This window comes from Rattus norvegicus, chromosome 5 (genome assembly GCF_021556685.1).
Source record: "Rattus norvegicus strain SHRSP/BbbUtx chromosome 5, alternate assembly SHRSP_T2T, whole genome shotgun sequence".
Lineage (NCBI taxonomy): Eukaryota > Metazoa > Chordata > Mammalia > Rodentia > Muridae > Rattus > Rattus norvegicus.
The window spans coordinates 53050245-53073802 of record NC_141538.1 but is presented as its reverse complement, the minus strand read 5'-3'; the positions used below and the strand labels follow the sequence as shown (position 1 = coordinate 53073802).

At 39.1% G+C, this 23558-nt stretch overlaps 1 protein-coding gene and 1 pseudogene across 20 annotated transcripts in view; one reads left to right on the top strand and one right to left on the bottom strand.

The window, feature by feature from the left end:
• Positions 1–23558, bottom strand: part of Rngtt (RNA guanylyltransferase and 5'-phosphatase) — a 213557-nt gene that overhangs the window by 80022 nt on the left and 109977 nt on the right.
• LOC134486923 (large ribosomal subunit protein eL31-like) lies at positions 11656–12028 on the top strand (annotated as a pseudogene).

Sequence of the window (23558 nt, the reverse complement as noted above, 5' to 3'; positions counted from 1 at the left end):
ATAAGACAATTAAGAGAAAAGATAAAGCACAAATAATCAGAACAGAATCTTTTAAAAGAGGGGTGGGTGGGGCTGGGAAGGCGGCTCAAGAGTTAAAGTACTTCCTGCTCTTCCGGTGGGACCTGGTTTGAGCCCCCGCTCCCACACCAGGCAGCTCCAGTGCCCTCTCTTCTGGTTCCCAGAGATACCTGAACACATGTGATGTGTACTTACACAGACAGACAGACAATCTTTCTAAAAATTAAAATTTTAAACAGAACAAAGACTAAATATACTTTTTATGATTAGTTTTATACCAACAAGTTTTGCAATTCTAATGTCCTTATTCTAAGAAAATACAAAAATAAACTGATAAGACTATTCAGCGACTGGCCGAAACTGATGCTGATGCTGAGAAGTGCTGGTGCGCATGAGACAGGAATGCATACTGATCTGATATGGACAAAACCCAGCAGAGCTACTACAGGAACTATAGTTTCCTTACACAGTCAAGAACTTTTTTTAAAGGCACCGGGGCTCACCATGTAGCTCTGAATGGCCTCAACTCACAGAGTTACCTGCTTTCCCAAGGCTAGCATTGAAGGTGTGGGCCATGACACTTGAAGCAAACACTTATATTACCACAAAATCCAGCAGTCCTACTCCCTGGTGTTTAGCAGAACATAAACATGACTCTGCAAACACCGTAATGGGGATTTGCATTTGCTTGTTTTTACTGAGACAGGGCAAAGACTGCCACCATGCTTGAGATCCTCCTCTTAGCCTCCCCCAGTGCTAAAAATTGTATATACCCCACCATGCAAAATGGTTTTAGCAGTGCAAAAGGGATTTTATAGTAGCTTTATTCCAAGTTGCTAAAATTTCATGCAGCCAAGATTTTTTCAGTAGAAAAAGAGATATAGTGATACCTGAGGTGAAGAATTATTCAGTCTTAAAAAGAACTTAACTTTATAATTGAGAGGCCCAGGATATAGCTCAGGTGGTAGACTGTTGCCTTACAACACATAAAATACTGGGTTTGGTCCCCAACCCCACATAAACCAAATGTAGTAGCACATGTATATAATCCCATCACTTGGAAGGAGAGGCTAGAGTTTCAGGAGGTCAAGAACATCTTCACCTACATATCAAGTCCAGACTAACCTAGGATATATGAGAATGTCTGAAAATAAAATAACTGTAACTTGATACAGAGAAATCAAGTAATTATGTCATGAAACAGTCAACAGAAAGAAAAACTCACAGGTACTAGTTCAAACTGTATCTCTATACCAGTAAGAAGCAGTTTGAAATCAAAACCAAAACTAACTCAAGGAAAAATAGTTTAAAAAAACTCGCTTTAAATCTAGGGAAAGAAACCTAAAAAGATAAAAGAAGCTCCAATTTATAAAATTACCACCATTCATTAAAGAAACAAGTTTAAAATAGGTAAAACCATCAAGATCACTGGAATCTAGTAGAAAAACCGACAGAGCAATATACATATACTGCTTTTATACACAAGTGACAGTGCAGAGCAGTGAGAAAGGGTTAATCCCTATAATTAAACAGTACTGAAGAACTGGCTACGTAACTAGATAGTAATCATAACATAAGGAATAGCACTCCGGAATCTAACTACACTAGAATTACTAATCTGGGGGCTGTGGATATAACGTAGTTGATGCTTGCCTGGCCTGCACAAAGTCCTGGGTTTGAATCCCACATAACACTGAACATGGTGATGCATGCCTGTAATCCTAGCACTTGTATACTAGAGGCAGGGAGATCAGAAGTTCAAAGACCTCCTCAGCTTCACAGCAAGTCTATGGCAAGCCTGGGACATGTGAGTTCAGTCCCTTATTCTGTCTTTTGAGGCACAGTGAAGTAATAACATAGCCATGCGATGGAAAGAAGAGAAGAATGGTAAAAGGATAAAGTAAACAGGAGCAGTGTGCTACCTCAGTACCCTCGGTAGAGATGTTCATTTATCAATTCATTTGTACAAAACAAATACAAGAAATCTAAAGCAGAAATTAAAGAAGCTGGTTTCCCAGGGACAGGAGGAGCAAACAGAAATAACAGAACAGTGGATGTGGTGGTTTGAATAGGTATGGCCCCCACAGTCTCATGTATTTAAATGCTTGGCCCATAGGGAGTGGCACTATTAGGAGGTGTGGCTTTGTTAGATGAAGTGTGTCACTATAGGGTTGGGTTCTGAAGTCTCCTATGACAAGCTATGCCAATCTCCTTCTGCTGCCTGTGGATCAAGATGTAGAACTCTCACTCCTTCTCCAGCACCACTCCGCCATGTTTCCCACCATGACAATGGACTGAACCTCTGAAACCATAAACCAGCCCCAGTAAAATGCTTCCTATGTTTCCTTTATAAGATCTGCATGGCCATGGTGTCTCCTCATAGCAACAGAGCCCTACCTAAGACAGTGAGAGAGTGAAAAGATACTCTTCTGTGAAGCTCAGAATATGAACAATTAAGTCCTATAACAAACAAACAACCACAAATGCCCAAAATAGAAACAACAGAAGTACAAATACTACAATATCCCCTGTTAATGGTAGTAAGTATTTGAAGAGCTTAACTTAACTGGAAACCAGTGTTTCAACTGCATCTTATATGAGAAAACTACAAAAAATTGGTTTTGTTTTATTTGTTTGTATGTTTGCTTAAGACAGGATGTTATAAAGTCTATCCTAGAACTCACAGCAATCCTCAGTCTCCTGAGGGCTAGGACCACAAACATGAGCCACCATACCCAGCTCACAACTTGTTCTTTTCTAAAATTATATTTATTTGTGTGTGTGTGTGCATGCGCACACATGCATGTGTCTATACATGTGGAGATCTGATACAAACTTTCTCTACCACATGCCCCAGGAAATGAATAACAGTATCAAGTCTGCCTCACTTTGTACACTGTTGTCAGTTGACTGAAGAAGAGTATCCGATATAAATACAACAGCTCATCCATAAATCCCTTAAGGAAACAATGCTTAAAGCAAACAGAAATATTTAAGCACATACCACAAAAAACCCACATGTGTTAAAGATTAGATGAGGTTCACTTCTTGGACTGAGAAAGGCTGAAGCTAGACAGCAGGTTTTCCTTCTCTATGTACGAACACTACAGACAAGAGGGTTGACTTCACAGTTCCCCTTTTCATCTAGGAAAAAACATGGTGGGAAGCCATTCATGCAGGGGAAAGCACAAAGATGTTCTAGAAACCAGATACAATGAAATTCAAAAGAGATGTATATAATTCACGAATCAATTGTTAGTCTAAATTATAGACTAGGTCACTCACATGCCGCAACTTGCTTTAATGATGAATATGATCAGTCAAAGAGGAAAAATTTTTAAATTTCCATAATGATTGGGGCTTATAATGCAATTCTGTATCTTAAAGGTTTCAGCAATTCTGAAGTTCAGATGGGCAGTGGTGCTGCATGCCTTTAATCCCAACAAATTCAAACTTTCCTTTTTTTCAAGAGTTTCCTAATCTCGAATTTTCTTCCATTTTCTCAGATATGGAGAGTTACAAGATTAGCACAGGATATTCTGAAGTTGAGTCCACTAAAATCCGCTGCAGACTAGAAAGCGTTTGCAGGAATAGTCTACTCTGAAGGAGCTGACTCATTGCCAGGTTTGTAAATGCTTTCTCATCCGGCTATTCTGATGTTGTGCAAAGGTGATCATGGTATGAGACCAGCTTCTGACTGCTGTGTTTGTTAACCGCACAAAGACAGGCAACTCATTTAATTCCTCTTTAGCCTCAGTATGTTATGAAATTATACTGGTGAAACTTACTTCAGAAAGGTGCTTTGAATGTTAAGTAAAATAAATATACACGGTTAGTTTATGTTTAAATGAGTTGAATTACATTAAAACAACAACATATTCTCTAGGAATAGGTATTTAATAAGGAAGAAAAATTAGTTACTTCATATGAAATATTGGAACTTGTGATAAATGACAACATTGTTTAAAATTATTTTTAGGCAGGCTCTCATAGGCTGGACTTAAACACACAATTCTTCTGTTTCAGGCCCACCACCACCACCACATCCCAATTGCTGCTGCTATTACAGTCATGAGTCAGCTACCACACCCATCTTCAGAGCTTAAAATGTAATCTATCAGCATCCATATGATATATATAGGTTTTATATATGAAAAGAGAGGCAAGTAGCCAAAGGAAAACCAGAAGTTCATGGATATAGCTAGAGAGATGAATAATTTGAATTCTAGACAAGTGGTTTTTCCAAGTTTTACAACCCCAAATTTTTTTAAATTATCCCCTCTGGGTTATTTTCATTCCTTCTTTCTTTTTCCTTCTTTCTGTTCAATCACATATTCAAAAAGAGGCCTTCTGATGATTGATCAGGTTTCCACAGTACTCAGATTAAAATGGGATGCTATAAATAACAGCCTTAATATCTATGCATATATGAATATTAGTAAAGGTGCTACAAACTAGCAATAATAAATATAAAAGTAAAAATAAAAAGTAAAAAATTAAGTAGAAGTTCAATGTACAAGGTCCAATGCTAGACTTAATTTTATTTTTCTACTAGTTTTTCCCTATGCTATTTGTTTGAATATTCCTTTAGTATTAGGATTTTGAAATGATCAGTTAATCTCTTTAAAGAACCCTGAATTAGGTATTATGATTACCCTCATTTAATTAGAAAGAAAGCTAATAAAATGACCATTTTGCCTTGGGTCACATATCCTGTGGGTCTTTGTTCTTAATTTCCATAGTCTGATTAAGGATAATTAATCCTCCAGAATACAGTCAACTCTGAATGATAAAATGACAGGTTCTGCAAAGTTCTACCCAACATCTTCAGAAGATCTCTTGGTTAAATGTGATCTGTAACTTGTGCTTCTTCCCTTTTGGAATTAAGAGTCTCATATAGGCCAGCCTTGAATTCTATGTAGCTGAGGGCACCCTTTAGCTTCTGATCCCCTTACCTCTACCTCTCGGGACTACACCACTACACTCAGCTTCTGCTGCACTGGGGATCCACACACGCTGTGCAAGATTTCACGGATTATGCAAGCTCTCTACACTGGGCTTGGCTTAAAAAATGGAATCATGGTGGAGAATTCTTGGGTCAAACTTCTACTCATCTTGCCTCTTATCAGTCCTTTCCTACCTTAATCAACCACTTACAACACAAGTTTGTGTGAGACTCTGGACAGGTATCAGAGGCATAAAGATTAGCCAGATGTTTGGCCACTTATAGTTTAAAAAAAAATTGCATGTCTCAAGAAGTAAATCTACAAAAAAAAAAAAAAAGAGAGAGAGAGAGAGAGAGAAATTTGTAAGTATGGGCTATACAAATCTTTTGGGACTAATCAAATTACTAAATACTTTTAAATGAAGTGAGCTAAAGTTAGTATTGGTAATAAATTCACATTTTAAGATTCTTTTACCATCTGCTGTCAAATATACTCTCTTAAGAATTTATCTTAGATTAATATGGTGATATATGCCTGTGAAGCACTTTAGAGGCTGAGGCAGGAAGACTACCATGGCTTTATGGCCACCTGAGGCTATAGGTAAGACACTATTCAAGAAAGTAAAAAAGTAAATAAAAACTAAGAGGGAGTAATGGTACATACCTATAATCCCAATACTCTAAATCGGGAAGCAGGAGGCTCAGGAAGTTCAAGGTTATTCTCACCTGAGGCCAGCCTGAGTTACTGCACAAGACTTCATTTTCTAATTAGTCAACTCACTTAACTAATTAAAATAAATAAACTAAAAGCACAGGCTAGCATCTGAGTGGTAGGCAGAAGGAGCCCTATATTTGAGTTTGACTAGCCTAGTCTACGTAGTAAGCTCGAGACCTAATGTGTTCTTTTCCGTGAACAGATATAAAGAAAACTTATAGGTAGGCTACTACATATAAACATTTTGATACATAAGTAGAGAGGGTGATGCACACCTTGAATCCCGATGTTCAAAAGGAAGAGACAAGAGAATGTTTGAGTGCCCACCAGCTTAGTCTACGGTACAACTTCAGACCAGGTCAGAGTTACATAGTGAGACGACCTTGCAAAAAAAACAAACAGATTAACAGTATCCCAAAATTCTCACTTGATCTAGATTTTGAAAAACAAAGCAGGTATTCATGAAAAATTCAAAAGCACTGCTCCATTATATGCCTAGCGGGTAGTAGGACATCTAGAATCATCTTGGCACCCTAAGCAGCACACTATGCACATGTTCTGATTGCTGTGAGGGGAGCCAGGGTTAATTATCTCTAGCATGGAACTTGAATATTCCACTTCATTTCTCATGTTTGATTATGCTTATATTGCTAACAAGCTCTTTTTTACTCTCTAGCAGGTAATATTTAAAATAGGTTGATAAGTCTGAGGCTCTCTCTGAGACAAGAACTTGTTTACAGAATCTGGTGTGAATTATGATAACAAAAGTCAGGTGTGCTACAGACAAGAGATAAGCCAGGGCTTCCCTGAGTTAGCCAAGTGCCAGGTTCCCTTGACGCCATCTCTCTCTCTCTCTCTCTCTCTCTCTCTCTCTCTCTCTCTCTCTCTCTCTCTCTCTCTCTCTCTTTCTCTCTCTCTCTCACACACACACACACACACACGTTAACACAACAAGCAAGCATCATTAGACAAGTTTTAAGATTCCACAAACACTCATCATGTCACCAGAGAACTGGCACTATCACTAAGCAGATCATCAGTCACCAGAACGTCTGTACTGGGTGGTAACTAAGGGAAAACTGTGTGTTGTTTCTAAGATCAGATTAGCTTTTAAAAAAAAACCCAGGATAGCTAAAACTATCCTCAACAATAAAAGGACTTCTCGGGGAATCACTATCCCTGAACTCAAACAGTATTACAGAGCAATAGTGATAAAAACTGCATGGTATTGGTACAGAGACAGACAGATAGACCAATGGAATAGAATTGAAGACCCAGAAATGAACCCACACACCTATGGTCACTTGATTTTTGACAAAGGAGCCAAAACCATTCAATGGAAAAAAGATAGCATTTTCAGCAAATGGTGCTGGTTCAACTGGAGGGCAACAATGTAGAAGAATGCAGATCGATCCATGCTTATCACCCTGTACAAAGCTTAAGTCCAAGTGGATCAAGGACCTCCACATCAAACCAGATACACTCAAACTAATAGAAGAAAAGGTGGGGAAGCATCTGGAACACATGGGCACTGGAGAAAATTTCCTGGACAAAACACCAATGGCCTATGCTCTAAGATCAAGAATCGACAAATGGGATCTCATAAAACTGCAAAGCTTCTGTAAGGCAAAGGACACTGTGGTTAGGACAAAACGGCAACCAACAGATTGGGAAAAGATCTTTACCAATCCTACAACAGATAGAGGCCTTACATCCAAAATATACAAAGAACTCAAGAAGTTAGACCGCAGGGAGACAAATAACCCTATTAAAAAATGGAGTTCGGGGTTGGGGATTTGGCTCAGTGGTAGAGCGCTTACCTAGGAAGCGCAAGGTCCTGGGTTCGGTCCCCAGCCCCGGAAAAAAAAAATTAAAAAATGGAGTTCAGAGCTAAACAAAGAATTCACAGCTGAGGAATGCCGTATGACTGAGAAACACCTAAAGAAATGTTCAACATCTTTAGTCATAAGGGAAATGCAAATCAAAACAACCCTGAGATTTCACCTCACACCAGTGAGAATGGCTAAGATCAAAAACTCAGGTGACAGCAAATGCTGGAGAGGATGTGGAGAAAGAGGAACACTCCTCCATTGCTGGTGGGACTGCAAACTGGTACAACCATTCTGGAAATGAGTCTGGAGGTTCCTCAGAAAATTGGACATTGAACTACCTGAGGATCCAGCTATACCTCTCTTGGTCATATACCCAAAAGATGCCCCAACATATAACAAAGACACATGCTCCACTATGTTCATAGCAGCCTTATTTATAATAGCCAGAAGCTGGAAAGAACCCAGATGCCATTCAACAGAGGAATGGATACAGAAAATGTGGTACATCTACACAATGGAATATTACTCAGCTATCAAAAACAATGACTTTATGAAATTCATAGGCAAATGGATGGAACTGGAAAATATCATCCTGAGTGAGGTAACCCAATCAGAGAAAACACACATGCTATGCACTCATTGATAAGTGGATATTAGCCCAAATGTTCAAATTACCCAAGATGCACAGAACACAGGAAACTCAAGAAGGCTGACCAAAATGTGAATGCTTCACTCCTTCTTTAAAAGGGGAACAAGAAAACCCTTGGCAGGGAATAGGGAGGCAAAGTTTAGAACAGAGCAGAAGGAACACCCATTCAGAGCCTGTCCCACATGTGGCCCATACATATACAGTCACCCAATTAGATAAGATGGATGAAGCAAAGAAGTGCAGGCTAACAGGAACCGGATATAGATCTCTCCTGAGAGACACAGCCAGAATACAGCAAATACAGAGGCGAATGCCAGCAGCAATCCACTGAACTGAGATCGAAGGAATCAGAGAAAGGTCTGGAAGAGCTTGAAGGGGCTCGAGACCTCATATGAACAACAATGCCAAGCAACCAGAGCTTCCAGGGACTAAGCCACTACCCAAAGACTATACATGGACTGACCCTGGACTCTGACCTCATAGGTAGCAATGAATAGCCTAGTAAGAGTACCAGTAGAAGGGGAAGCCCTTGGTCCTGCCAAGACTGAACCCCCAGTGAAAGTGATTGTTGGGGGGAGGGTGGTAATGGGGGAAGGATGGGGAGGGGAAGCCCATATAGAAGGAGAGGGGGAGGGGTTAGGGGGATGTTTGTCCGGAAACCGGGAAGGGGAATAATAATTGAAATGTAAATACGAAATACTCAAGTTAATAAAGATAAAAAAAAAGATAAGAAATGTAAATAAAAATATCCAATAAAAAGATGAATTTATGTTAAAGTGGGCTATCGAAAAACCTTTATAATTCCAAATCTGAACATGAGAACAAATATTCTCATTTTTCGAACAGAAGAAATGCTTTTCTTCCCTTATAGTTTCAAGCATCCAGCAAAGAGCAAAGAGTCTTTAAACCAATGGAAGGAATTTCAAAGTTGGGAGTTGGATCTGTTTAGTGCGATCCTTGGTTTCTTTGGTATTTTTAAAATGGTTCTTTAAGGTTCATTTCCTTTTCTATGTGGTATAATTCTTGAAAATATAGAATTGTAAGTCCCATTTCCCTACATGCTCCCACTCAGGAGGTCATGTGTTTAGTTCTGATGTGATATTTGTTCAACCCCCAATCCTCATGTGTTTTTTAAAGTGTTAATATGTTAGATAGCTGAGTAATTATAATCACATCATAAAAATTTATGCAAATAGGAACATAGAGACAGATTGTGAAGAATTTCAGCTATAATGTTATGAACTGCTATGGCTACTAACTGTGTGTTCATACTCAGACTTGAAAAATAAAAAGTGTATGTATAATATAAAAAAAAAGTCAAGGTATCTTCGTATTTTGTTGTATAAAGTATAACCTTTACCACAAGCTATGAACAGTGGCTAATAAATAAAAAGACAGTAATAGGGGTTGGGGATTTAGCTCAGTGGTAGAGCGCTTGCCTAGGAAGCGCAAGGCCCTGGGTTCAGTCCCCAGGTCTGAAAAAAAAGAACCCCCCCCAAAAAAGTAATATATCTATCCATTACATGTAATCTAGAGATAGATAAGTCACTCCTATTGAGAATAGCACGAATGGATTCATCAGGTACACGTTATTGTGATTATGATTATATTAACAGCTCCAAGCAGCAATCTGAAATCTAAAACCACATTAAACTATTTTTAATTATAATTTTATCACAATACCTGGAAAGAGTAAGCACAATGTTTTCAATTACTTTCCAGGGCAAAAATATGAGCAAACAACAAAGTAGCTTAAAATAAAATTAAACAGGAACTTGGCTCAAAGCCTGATGACTTGTTCTTCACCTCTGGGGCGCACTGTGGAAGAAAGAGACACCAATGCTCCAAAGCGGCCCTCTGACCTCCACACATGTCCACACTCCCACATATCACTTACACAGACAAAAGTAAATAATGAAAACATGTAACCCTATAATAAAGCATCTGCCACTCAGACACTGTAAGATTTGGAACCCCAGAGACAAATCTCCTCTCTTCCAAAACTACTAGTTGTATTCATTTTCCCAGTTACAACTGCATTTGAAGAATACGGATAAGATTTCAATTCTTCAGCAACCATTATTCCATAAAAATAAACTCCAGTCAAAATGTCTCAAAGCAACAATGACACTATGGTCGTGAAAACTGAGATGGAAAATGTCTTAGTAGCATACTAGACTCCAGCAAGATGCCAGGACAAGATTAAACCTATAAAGGTTTCCTAACTCCTAACATTAAAAATGTGACCATAGCTGGGCATGATGGTGCTTGCCTTTAATCCTAACACTTGGGAGACAGAAGCACAATGGTCTCTATGTGTTTGATACCATTCTGGTCTTCAGAGCAAATTCCAGGACTGCTAGGGCTACATAGAAAGACCCTGTCTCAAAAATCAAACATCCTTTCCCGCTCCCTAGAAGAAATGTTGAGTATTATCTGGAATCTGGTAAAGAGTCTTTCCAAACAGTCTTCTTCCGCTCCAGGCAGGGCAGGCAACATCAAGCATCTGCGTCACATATGCTGACCTCACACTAACACAATCATAATCAACATGGAAAGAGACACTCTTAACAAATAGTACAGATACTATCTGTTATTCCCCCAAAGGGTCACTGGGTAGAGATCCAAGTAAGGTAAGGAGAAGTCCTAGACTTGATTCTTCTATCTCAAAAGTCTGAATTGTATTTTTTAAAAACCTTGCCAATCAATCACTATAGCCAAAAGACACTATAAAGTATCAAGTAATCATAAAGTGTGGAGAACCTCAGACATTCTATTTGGCATATGCCAGACAGTTATGACCAATCCGTCTTACGGCCACTATCTGTACTTCTCGGAGGTGCTGCTGACACTGCAAAAAGAAAGAAATCACCTACCAAAAAACCACATATTTGGTTTGTTAAGTGTTTTTCTTATGGCTTGACAAAGACATGGTAAAAGTAGCAAGAGGTCTTCATTTTTGGTGTTTGTTTCTTGGGAAAGACTTTTTTGTTAAAAATTGTTTCTTAGAAAACACGAGTTCTCTGAAGTGTGGCCCTACAACTAGCTCAGACGGCAGCTGATGGCACTTTCCCTAATTCAGAGCGTATTGGTAGTCCTTTCCCAGTGAAGATCATGTAATCAACATCTCCAAAGTACAAAAGGGCCCTGTCAACAAGGCTTGGTGGCTTTTGCTACAATACTTTGCTCTTGCAATATCGTGCCTTACTATAAGACATCAGAAAATCCAGACACACAATTCAATGCCGAGGGGCTAGTGCATTATGGTGTAGCCAATCTGTATGGCTTTTTATGGTTTGTTTTTGTTGTTGGGTTAGAGAGTAAACCCAGGGCTTTGCACAGGCTACACAAATGCTCTAGCATTTGTCCACACCTTGCCTTTTGTCTCAAAAGTACACTAATAAATTAACACTATATCATTGCCTTCTGCAGAGATTAGAGCAGGCAGGAGGCTTGAACTAGAATGTATTCACTTTTCCAACTTGGGCCTAGCACAATGGCTCCTGCAAAGAAGGGTGGGGAGAAGAAGGGCCGGTCTGACATCAAGGAGGTGGTGACCCGAGAATACACCATCAACATTCACAAGCGCATCCATGGAGTGGCTTCAAGAAGCGTGCTCCTCGGACACTCAAAGAAATTCGGAAATTTGCCATGAAGGCAACGGGAACCCCAGATGTACGCACTGATACCAGGCTCAATAAAGCCGTCTGGGCCAAGGGAATAAGGGATGTTCCGTACAGCATCCGAGTACGTTTGTCTAGAAAGCGTAACAAGGATGAGGATTCACCAAACAAGCTCTACACACTGGTAACCTACGTGCCTGTTACACATTCAAGTATCTACAGACGGTCAGTGTGGATGAGAGCTAACCCGCTGGATGTCAAATAAAGTTGCAGAACTGCCTGCCCACCCCCGCCCAAAGAGAAAGTATCCTCTCACATTGTGTAATCCATGACCTCGAGTGTTCTTGTCATATTAATTCCTTCTTGAGGGTCACTGGGTCCAGGAGGGCTTCTGGAGAAAGCTTAGCTGGCCATAGTTGCTCACTGACCACTATGTCCCAAGAGCAACAGGCTGCTTCCTTCAGGTGACCCATAAACTGCACAAAATGTCTTCTTTATGTGCTAAAGTCTGCCCTCCAGCTACTTTTTTCAGCCCTTTCCTCTCTCTGGCTCCATTCCAGGCCTTGGGAATTACTGCTTAGTGCCTCGTATCACCTGTGGCCATGATCCCACACAGATTCGGCTGTTTAGAATGTCGGTGTGCTGTGCTTTCCATGGCCCACAAATGCTGGTAATCTCTTGAGATCTGAAACCACTCTGGCCCTTTGGCTGCTGCTAGGCAGTTCCTGCATGCATGGTGTTATGAGGCAGATTTCAGCCTTTGAGGCAATACTTCAGAGTTTCAAGATTCTTTTCTAAAGGACAGAATTGTCCTTGCTATATATACTTTCTAGGAATAAATGGTGTTTTTATCGTACTGTAAACGTAGACTTTAGTAAATGAATGCTAATCTTTATTGTTAACCTGATACACACAGAAATAAGGAGCCACCATGGAAAAACAGCCTCCGTCAGATGATCTATGAGTATTGTCTATGGGGTATCTTCATGACGTCTACTTAATGTGAGAGTGGGCAGTCTGGTGTGGGTGGTATTATCCCAAAGTGACAGCCCTAGGATATATAAGAAAAGTAGTTGAAGGTAGAACCTGGAACCAAGCCAGCAAGTCTCTGCCTCAAGCTCCTAACCTGTTGCCTTTAAGCACGGACACTCTACAGAGCTAAGATGAAATAAACCCTTTTCTTTCCAGGTCGTTTTGGTAATAAATGTATAATCACAGCACAGGGCAACGCACTACAACAGCAATGGAATGAAGCCGGAACAAGACCTCCTGTAAAAAGAGACTGATGTGAAAGGTGGCTGGGCCACAGATCACTTATTTAAAACCTACAGGACTGCATGATTCTTATTGAGTTAGTAAATGCCAACTTACTGTAACTTCTAGAGAAAGAAGGACGAGGTTGGGACATATCTCGGTTGTAAGTGCTTCCCTAGCATACATAAAACCTTGGGTTTGAGCCCCTACACCACAAAAAAGAGGAAAACAAAGGAAAGAAAAGAAAGATGAAATCTTAATTTATAAGCATTTATCTGAAAGGAGATTAAACATACTTAACCTATGTAAAACCAAATGCATCCCTCTTGTCCTGTTGAATTAACTTTTTTCTTATACTGTGTATCATTTCTTTATTGGTAATCTCAGCCTCTACAAGGGAATTAATTAAGAGTTATCCCAAATTTTCTCATACTCAAGACCAAACATTATTTTTTCTTTCTGTCCTTTCATCCTTCCTTTTAAAAAAGTGTGCTTTAAATCATTTACAAGTATTAAAAAGTGCTTCAGAGAGAAAAATGATACTGGTCAGAAACTGAACATTAAGAAAACGTAAGACAAGGATTCAAATGAGTATAGCACAAAATCTTCCTATTCATAACCTGATGTATAAGTATTCACAAGAGTAACAGTGGCAACATACAGCACATGGATAGGTGGAGTGAGTGAAAACATTACAAAGGGACTGAGAGGAACTGACGATACTGTCAGAAAGCTTCTATAATGCTCATGAAACAATGTACTGTTATTTAAGACAGACATACATTAGTGACAAATGTTCGACAAATGCTGGTATACACTTAGGAACTGTAAAGGGTATTATTAATATACTGACATTGAAGAGAAATGGAATAATATAAAATACAGATTTCAAGTACAGACATCAGAAAAAGAGAAAGTTTTTTTTTTTTTTTTAATTATAAAAAAGGTACTGAACTGCCAAGATGTCTCATGGAAGAGAACATTGAAAATAGCCAGGGTTACAGAGAAACTCTGCCTCAAAAAACCAAACACAAACCAAACAAACCAAGAAAGGGGGCAGAAGAAAGGAAGCACTTTAAATATAAGATGCAAATAAATTCAAAATGGAAGGATAGGGCCACAGGAGGACTTAGAGGGTAAAGCATGTGTTGTAAGGCCAGGCATAATGATCCTTGCCTTTAGGATCAGTACTCATGCACAGAGAGAGGCAGGTGGATCTCTGTGAGTCTATCTATCCTAATCCACACAGAGCGTCCCACAATAGCCAAGGTTACAGAAGAAAGCCCTGTCTCAAAAAAAAAAAAAAAGAAAGCATGGGTGGTACAAGTTTGGCAAATTATGGTCAATCCCTAGAACTGGTACAAGGGGAAAACACACTTCATAAAAATTATCCTCTAAATTACACATGGGACATGCATGTGCCCATGTACAGACAGACGGGCAGACACACATACACACTCCAAATATGTTTTAAAAATATAAATAAGTATATAGAACTAAAACCAGAGAACACTGATTTAAAGAGCATGGTAATGCCTACACTAACTTCAAATGAGGTAGATATCAGAGCAGGACACTGCCAGAGAAAGAGGAAGGCATTACATAATGACAAAGTGCTCAACTCTCCAGGAAGACATAACATCCTTAGCACGCGTCCTTGGGCGATGTGCTGACGCATGCCTGTAACCCTAGCACTCAGGAAGCAGAAGCAGGAGGACTAGGAGTTCAAGAACAGCCTGGGACACCTAAGAGTCTGTCTCAAAAATTACTGATTTTAAAAATAGAAACAAAACAATAACCAAAATACATGTGCCTGAAATTAAGATAAAACCAGAGCATTATACATTGAACAAAGAATTAATGAAACTAAGAAAAAACACCAATTCTACTATAACTCTGACAGATGTCTCAACATCCAGAGCTGCCACTCAGCAGTGTTCTTCGTGTGATTCACAGAGCTAAAGAAAGAAAAACAAGGACACAGCATAACTAAATACAACGTGAGTCAACTGACTCCACTAACATGGGGCGTCCACTCAGCAACCAAAGAGGTGATAACTGTTTGCTGCTGTTGTTTTCAAATTCATACGGAACATTTTCCAGAGAAAATATATTCTGAGTCACAAAAGCATAGTAACATTTTATTGAAGGTGATTTATGTTTTCAGACTTTAATGAAATCCAAGCAGAAATCAATAACTGAAATATGCTAGGAAATCCTCAAGTATCTGGATTCTAAACATTATTCAAACTAATATAGACATAAAAGACTAAAGAAAAAATAAAAATATTTTAGATTAAAATTAAAAGGCATGATTTATCAAAATTTATGAGATATCATAAAGGTAGAATTGTCATAGAGTTTCTATTGCTATGATAAAACACAATGACCAAGATAATTTGGAGAGGGGAATAAGTGTTCATTTTAAGTTACAGATTGTAGTCCCTCATTCAAAGAAGTCAAGACAAGAGCCCAAAAGGAGTAGCTAATGTATCGTCCAGAGGTGTGCTGCTTCCTGGCTTGCTCAGCCTGCTTTCTTACAGGACCCAGGACCAGCAGCTGAAGGTGGTACCACCCACAATGAACTCCACGTCAATCATTAAGATGTCCTATAGACTTGCTCACAGACCAGGACTATGGACTCTCTCTATTAAGTTTCCTTTTCCTCATAACCTTAGCTCTTGATGAGTCAACATAAAAACTAGCCAGCACACAGTGAGCAGAGGAAAATTCATAGCACTGAAATAATTTTTTGAAAATAACTAAAATTAGTAAGTTTCCATCTTAGAACATTCTAGAGAAAGAGAAAATGTCTTTAACTAATCAGAAGAAATAACAATTTCAACAGAAAATATAATGGAAAGTATCAGAGAAACAAGTCTACTATAAGAAATAAAAGTCATCACTACTGATCCTAGTGACAAAAAGATAATAAATGAGTATTATTGGGCCCAAAACATGGCTAGGTCAATAGATGCTTGCCCTACAAGCCAGGCTACCTTGATTTTATCCCCAGAATCCATATAAAGATGAAAGGAGAAAAATGACTCCACAAAGTTGGCCCCTGATCTTAGACGGACGGACGGACGGACGGACGGACAGACAGACAGACAGGCATGCACATGCATACACACAAAAAATTTTTAAAAATCAATTAAAAATAATACTATAAAGGAAGTACAACTCAAACTAAAAATTAGGAATTATTTTACCTATTAGAATGGTTATCATCAACAACCCTAAAATTGATGATGATATGGTTTGCTCAATTTCAATGCATTATGCTAATTGCAAGTTCTTTTATAAAAACAAAATTCAATATATATTTAAAAAAGTATCCAAATAAATATACAGGCTGATGCAAGTCACATGAGGAGAAATGGGTAACTAACGAGACAGACTGTGGCTGAAGGCTGAACATGCAGTCGGTGCAACTGATCTTCAGGTGAAAAGACCCTGAGCAGCTCCAGGGTACCTTACTCTCTAAAACAAAACACACACAATGTGAGCCGGCAAGAGACACGGACAGAGAAAGAACTGTTAAGCAAATGGCATCACAACTTACAGATCTGGGAATCTTTCATTCTATACAAACGTAAAACCTAGAAGTGTTAACAGAACACTCCAGATCGCTTGGTCATTTGCTTGATAAGAGAGACTGTGGAATTACAACAGTAGACACATGAGCAGTGTAGTTGACAGAGGAGACTGGAATGAAAACTATGGGATGCATTCTACAGGGAGGCACCATAGCAACCTTGGCCTCCTGGGCCTGGGTTGGTCAGCCCACCTCTGTAGTTTCAATGAGCTATGTTGCTGCCATTGGCTGGCTAGTAAACTATGTGGACCTGTTGGTTTCAGTCCTAGAGTATAAGCCCACAGCATTACATTGGTTTCCTAGGTTCCAGGAATGGTATTCCCATCCCCATGCTTACATGCTAGCACTTTATAAAATGAAGTAACTCCTCTGCCCAAGAAAACAGTTCTATCTCCCCTTAACAAGTCTGATTTTGCTAAGTAGTAATTTTTAGTTGGCTCCTTCCCCACATCAGCCAGGCTCTTCTCTAACACTCCCAACCAGAATTTCTTGAAGCCAGCATTAGATCTTTTGAAAAAATTGGCAATTATATAGGCAGCCTACATATTCAAGAAATGAGAAAGGCATAGAAAAGAAAAGAATGTCAGAAGGAAAGACCAGGGAAATGGTTCAGCAGGTAAAAGGGCTTTACCATGAATATGATAACCCTAGTTCTATCCCAAGGACTCAAAGTAGAAGGAAATAAGATACAAAAACTGACCTCTAATCTACTCAGCTATACACACACACACACACACACACACACACACACACACACACACAGAGGTTAGGGGTACATTATTAAAAGCTCTAAAAATTTAAAGGGAAAAATGAGTCAGATGAGACTATAGAAGCCATCCACCAAGCTGTGTGTGTAGGAAAACAAAAGTCTGTGAATTGAGGGAGACTCACTTCTCTTATCAACAGTGTTATACCAGAGGCAGCAGTAAACAGACATGGTCTCCCATGGCAGCTTGGTTCTGTCTTTGTTAAGATAGAATGCTAACTAGAAGTTGAACACAGTTTGTGGTGACAGGTTCAAATCATTCCATTATCAAATAATTCAGCAAGGAAGTACTCCGTCATTAACACCAAATGACACAATTCCCCCACTTCCCCGTCAGCCCTGCTATAACAAGATCCTGAGCAGTTTCTTTTGTCACGCTCCTTGACAATTTCTTTCCCCTCCTTCACCTCTTTTGCTCCTATGGATGTATTAACTGTTTACTCTACAAAGACAGTCTCAAGTTGTCTGCTTTCTGGTCTTTCGCCATCTAGTCCTGGTATACATAGTTCGCATCTTCAGCCCAATAAACTCCACACCCACTGCAAAGTTTGTGCCCTCTTACCCACTACATTTTCTTCTGGGGTTCCAAACATACTTATAAAGTTCCTCAACCAAACCAACTTTACTATGTGCTGTTTCTAGCAACTAAGCCATTTTCCTACTTCATTTTTATACACTCTAAAACACAGAAGTGACTAGGCATCTGTGGCAGTATATTCACAGCAGCAGTGAAACATTTTCCCATGCCATCAGTCACTGTATGGATGTCTCAGTCAGCCCACGCATTCCTTCGGTCAGGTATCTTTTTATTTTCTGTACATAACAATACATTGATGGCTCTCAGTGAGTACATAATGAATAGTGACAAATCAGCTGGAACTAGCAGTTCTACTTATACTTGAAGTCTGAAAGACAAGTAGGAATAGTAATTTTTCCTTATTCATAAATTATAGCCTGAAAAAGATAAAAGGGTCTTTGTTCCTTGGTAATGAATTCATGTAATTTACAGTTAATTTATTCTAAATTCCCTTGAGAGCATTAGCATGCCCTATACTTCCTATAATGAATGCATGCTTAAATGTCCATGCAACTTATATATATATGTGCATGGACACATATATATATACACACACATAAAAATGAGGATACTAGTGAAAAGAGAGAAATTTTATGTTCGAGAAATTTATGTAACTTTGCAGCATTATATAAGTAAAAATATATCTAATGTTTATACAACTCATTTTTTCAAGCAAACTAACATTTAAAAAGGTCTTGTCTAGATTTCTGTTGATGAGTGAAACAGATTCTATTTATCAGTATGAGTATAAAGTATCTTTCAATAATAAATACAGATAATCTCCCCCTCAAGTTTCTAGAAATTACAAACAGAGGTTTCTAATTAAAAGAACACAGGTGCCAATTTTATAAAACACAATGGTTAAGCCTGTCTGGTTCTTAACAGACAACGCTGTTGTGATAAAGAGGTGCCTAGTAACCAAAGTTGCTACTGAGGTGAAACACATTCCTTATGAGAAAGCATAGTTTTTAAACAAAAGTCATAAACAGTAGAGAGCAATATAATAAAAATTAAAGTACTGGAAACTACTAGTTCCACCACTGTACATAGTTTTGCAACATTTGTGAGTCCTAAGTGTCTCTACTACCTCGTTTTTGTAGACCTAGCAATCTAGCTTTCTAAGATAGTTTTCTGATGTACACAAAGAATGAAGCAAACCCAGCTACTCCCTCCCCCAAATACTCTCCCGTGAGACTCAGAGCTTGATATGAGTTCCATTTCCCAGAGATAAAAGGCCTGCACTAACAATGATGTGCCCTTTTTATAATAAATTTCCATATTTATATTTTGAAGCTGTCATATGCTAGAGGATATTAAATATCCTCTCATTATAATTAACTCTTAAAGCCAAAATAAATTACTTGATTCAACAGACATTGAAAGTTAAAGGAATATAATTATATCATTAATTATTTTGAAACTATTTTAATAATTAAAGCTGCTTAATCTAGTCATGATTTTTGTTAGGAATGCACACTGGCTAAAAAGCTCAAATCTCCTTTTATCCTTAAGATAGAAACAAGAATTTGAATTTTAGGGTATATAGTAACTAAATAATACATTGGGCCACATTTTAATAATAAACCAAACCAAACTTTTAATTTTTAAATTCCATATTCAATTGTATAAAACATAAACCACTGAATTATAACGTGGTTTCGCTTTGCAGTAAGCTATTGTAATGCCATAAAAATATTTTACCCCTTTAAAAATGTCTATACCAAAAATTAGAGAAATACATCTTAGGAAGTAACAGGAGCTCTGTACCCTGAGGACCAATATACAAAATATCTTGGCTTGAATAATCTATAGATTTCTGATGTTCCAAAAGAGATCATCTGGACTCTAGACTGAAAGACTAGGGACAGAATGGAATTTAAAGTTAACTTAAAGGGAGGTAAGAAAGTAAAAAGTCTGAATGAAAGCGGCACTGAGACTAACAAATCTAGAAATCATTTGCACAGAGTAACTAAGAACCTTTCCTCCCCTGGGTTTCTTGTCAGAACAGCAGGGTAACGTGTAAAACTGTTCTAACAGTCCAGCACCTCCTGGACCCGCGGGCTCTCTGCGTCTTTCTTCAGCTCACTCGCCTGCTCCCGCTCTTGGGAGTGCCTTCGCTGGCTCCATATCACTCAGCTCTCTCCAGCTTGGGGCTCTCGTCCACCTAGCAGCTGTGTGGAGGGCACAGCAGCTGTCACTAACCTTAACTGAAAAGGCTCCAGTAGAAGAGAGACACCTCCTCTTCTCCCACCTTCCAGCCTGCCTGATCTATTCTATTTTTTTTCTATTTCTATTCTATTTTCTGTTTCTATCTTTTTCTATTTCTATCAAAATTTAGAAATTGGTCCTCAAGCTTCCTAAAGAGCAAGGGCAAGTTTTAGGAATCAGTTATTTCCTTCCACCAACTGGAGTGGGGTTAGGGTACCAAAGACAGAACTCAGGTTCAAATATACTCGGCAAACACCTTTATACATTGAGCCAGCTCGGTGCCCCTGTTTTTAAATTATGTTAATGAGACTAAGTACCCAGGAAAGGGAACCCTAAATTCCCTAGTAACATTCAGATTTTTATCAAAAGATATAAGATATAAGATACTCTTTTATTTCCTTGAAATACTAAGATCATTATACTTTAGTATGAATTAAATTTTGTTAGTTATCATTCTTGGTTCTTAGAATAATTTTGAAATGGACTCATAAGGAAACTTGAGAACAATTTTAAGAAAACTTGAGAGTCAAACAACAGGGCCAGCACACTGTAAATCTTAGCAGCTGCTGGGAAGAGGAGGAAGAAGGAGACACAGGTTTGCTTTCTGAGGTAGAACTGGGGAACCGAGGGAGATTCAGCAATGGGAGTCTTCAAGTCTGTAGAGAGTGAGAGTGGGCAAGGTCAGGGCAGGCAGGCGTAGTATTTGGGCCTCTGTGTCAATAAGGGAAGGGAAAGGTAAGGCTTGCTATGAGGATCTGTACCCAACAGCATTGGGAAGGGGCTACTGTGCGGACCTCATTATGAGTAGGGAGGGTTACTTCTCTTATCATTGTAACACCTCTTCAAGTATATCAGCGTGACTCTTGAAGTTAGAACTTTTGTTGAGAAGTTTCCTTGTTTGGGTAATTGACAGGCGCCTTCGCTTAACAATTAAGTCAGGGGAAAAAGCTTATCTTTCTGATTTAGATTCTGTGTTATAAAAAAGGAAGAAATCTACACATACACAAAGGATTTACTTTAACCTACCTTTGACCTAGGTGGTCCACAGGAGAAGTCCAAGACACAGTGACTTTGATATTTGTGAGCCTCTCTACCATAGAGAGAGCGAGAAAAGGAAAAAAAATATCACCATAAAACTCAAAGACTGACCACTTCACCAAAGGAGTAAAACTAAGCTTTGAAACAGCACAATCTGCTGGCTAAAGATCAGACGGACACAGTCAGTCAGGACGCTAACCTGCTGTCCTCACTACATCCTTGTAGTGTAGACGAGCCCACAACTAAACTGCAGTACCAATCAAAGGGCAAGAATAATGGCCAGTAACAGTCAGTAAAGCGCTGATTTTACACTATGAGGACCTAAATTCAAACCTCCAGAATCCATGCAAACAGCCAGGTGCGCTGACTAATGCTTGTAATCCTGACGACGGCAAGAAGAAGGTAAAGCCTGCGAGCCAGATAGCCAGGTCCACTTGGTTAAGCTCCAGGTCAATGAAAGACCTGTCTTAAACAAGAGAGAGAAGGCGCCTGCAGAAGAAACACCCCAGACTGTCCTGTTAGCTCCACAAATGCACACATGACCTACACACAAACATGCACACAAAGAAATGTAAAGAATTCCGTGAAAGATACAATAACCTTGCAGGAAAAGATTGTCGGCAATGCAGAGTAACAATTTATAACTATTCCAAAGAACAAATAAATCTGGATTTTAAATAAAAATGGCCATTTTACCAAAAGCAATCTACAGATTCAATGCAATCCCCATCAAAATACCAATCCAATTCTTCAAAGAGTTAGACAGAACAATTTGCAAATTCATCTGGAATAACAAAAAACCCAGGATAGCTAAAGCTATCCTCAACAACAAAAGGACTTCAGGGGGAATCACTATCCCTGAACTCAAGCAGTATTACAGAGCAGTAGTGATAAAAACTGCATGGTATTGGTACAGAGACAGACAGATAGACCAATGGAATAGAATTGAAGACCCAGAAATGAACCCACACACCTATGGTCACTTGATTTTTGACAAAGGAGCCAAAACCATCCAATGGAAAAAAGATAGCACTTTCAGCAAATGGTGCTGGTTCAACTGGAGGGCAACATGTAGAAGAATGCAGCTCGATCCATGCTTATCACCCTGTACAAAGCTTAAGTCCAAGTGGATCAAGGACCTCCACATCAAACCAGACACACTCAAACTAATAGAAGAAAAACTAGGGAAGCATCTGGAACACATGGGCACTGGAAAAAATTTCCTAAACAAAACACCAATGGCTTACGCTCTAAGATCAAGAATCGACAAATGGGATCTCATAAAACTGCAAAGCTTCTGTAAGGCAAAGGACACTGTGGTTAGGACAAAACGGCAACCAACAGATTGGGAAAAGATCTTAACCAATCCTACAACAGATAGAGGCCTTATATCCAAAATATACAAAGAACTCAAGAAGTTAGACCACAGGGAAACAAATAACCCTATTAAAAAATGGGGTTCAGAGCTAAACAAAGAATTCACAGCTGAGGAATGCCGAATGGCTGAGAAACACCTAAAGAAATGTTCAACATCTTTAGTCATAAGGGAAATGCAAATCAAAACAACCCTGAGATTTCACCTCACACCAGTGAGAATGGCTAAGATCAAAAACTCAGGGGACAACAGATGCTGGCGAGGATGTGGAGGAAGAGGAACACTCCTCCATTGTTGGTGGGATTGCAAACTGGTACAACCATTCTGGAAATCAGTCTGGAGAATCCTCAGAAAATTGGACATTGAACTGCCTGAGGATCCAGCTATACCTCTCTTGGGCATATACCCAAAAGATGCCCCAACATATAACAAAGACACGTGCTCCACTATGTTCATTGCAGCCTTATTTATAATAGCCAGAAGCTGGAAAGAACCCAGATGCCCTTCAACAGAGGAATGGATACAGAAAATGTGGTACATCTACACAATGGAATATTACTCAGCTATCAAAAACAACGAGTTTATGAAATTCGTAGGCAAATGGTTGGAACTGGAAAACATCATCCTGAGTGAGCTAACCCAATCACAGAAAGACATACATGGTATGCACTCACTGATAAGTGGCTATTAGCCCAAATGCTTGAATTACCCTAGATGCCTAGAACAAATGAAACTCAAGACGGATGATCAAAATGTGAATGCTTCACTCCTTCTTTAAAAGGGGAACAAGAATACCCTTGGCAGGGAAGAGAGAGGCAAAGATTAAAACAGAGACTGAAGGAACACCCATTCAGAGCCTGCCCCACATGTGGCCCATACACATACAGCCACCCAATTAGACAAGATGGATGAAGCAAAGAAGTGCAGACCGACAGGAGCCGGATGTAGATCGCTCTTGAG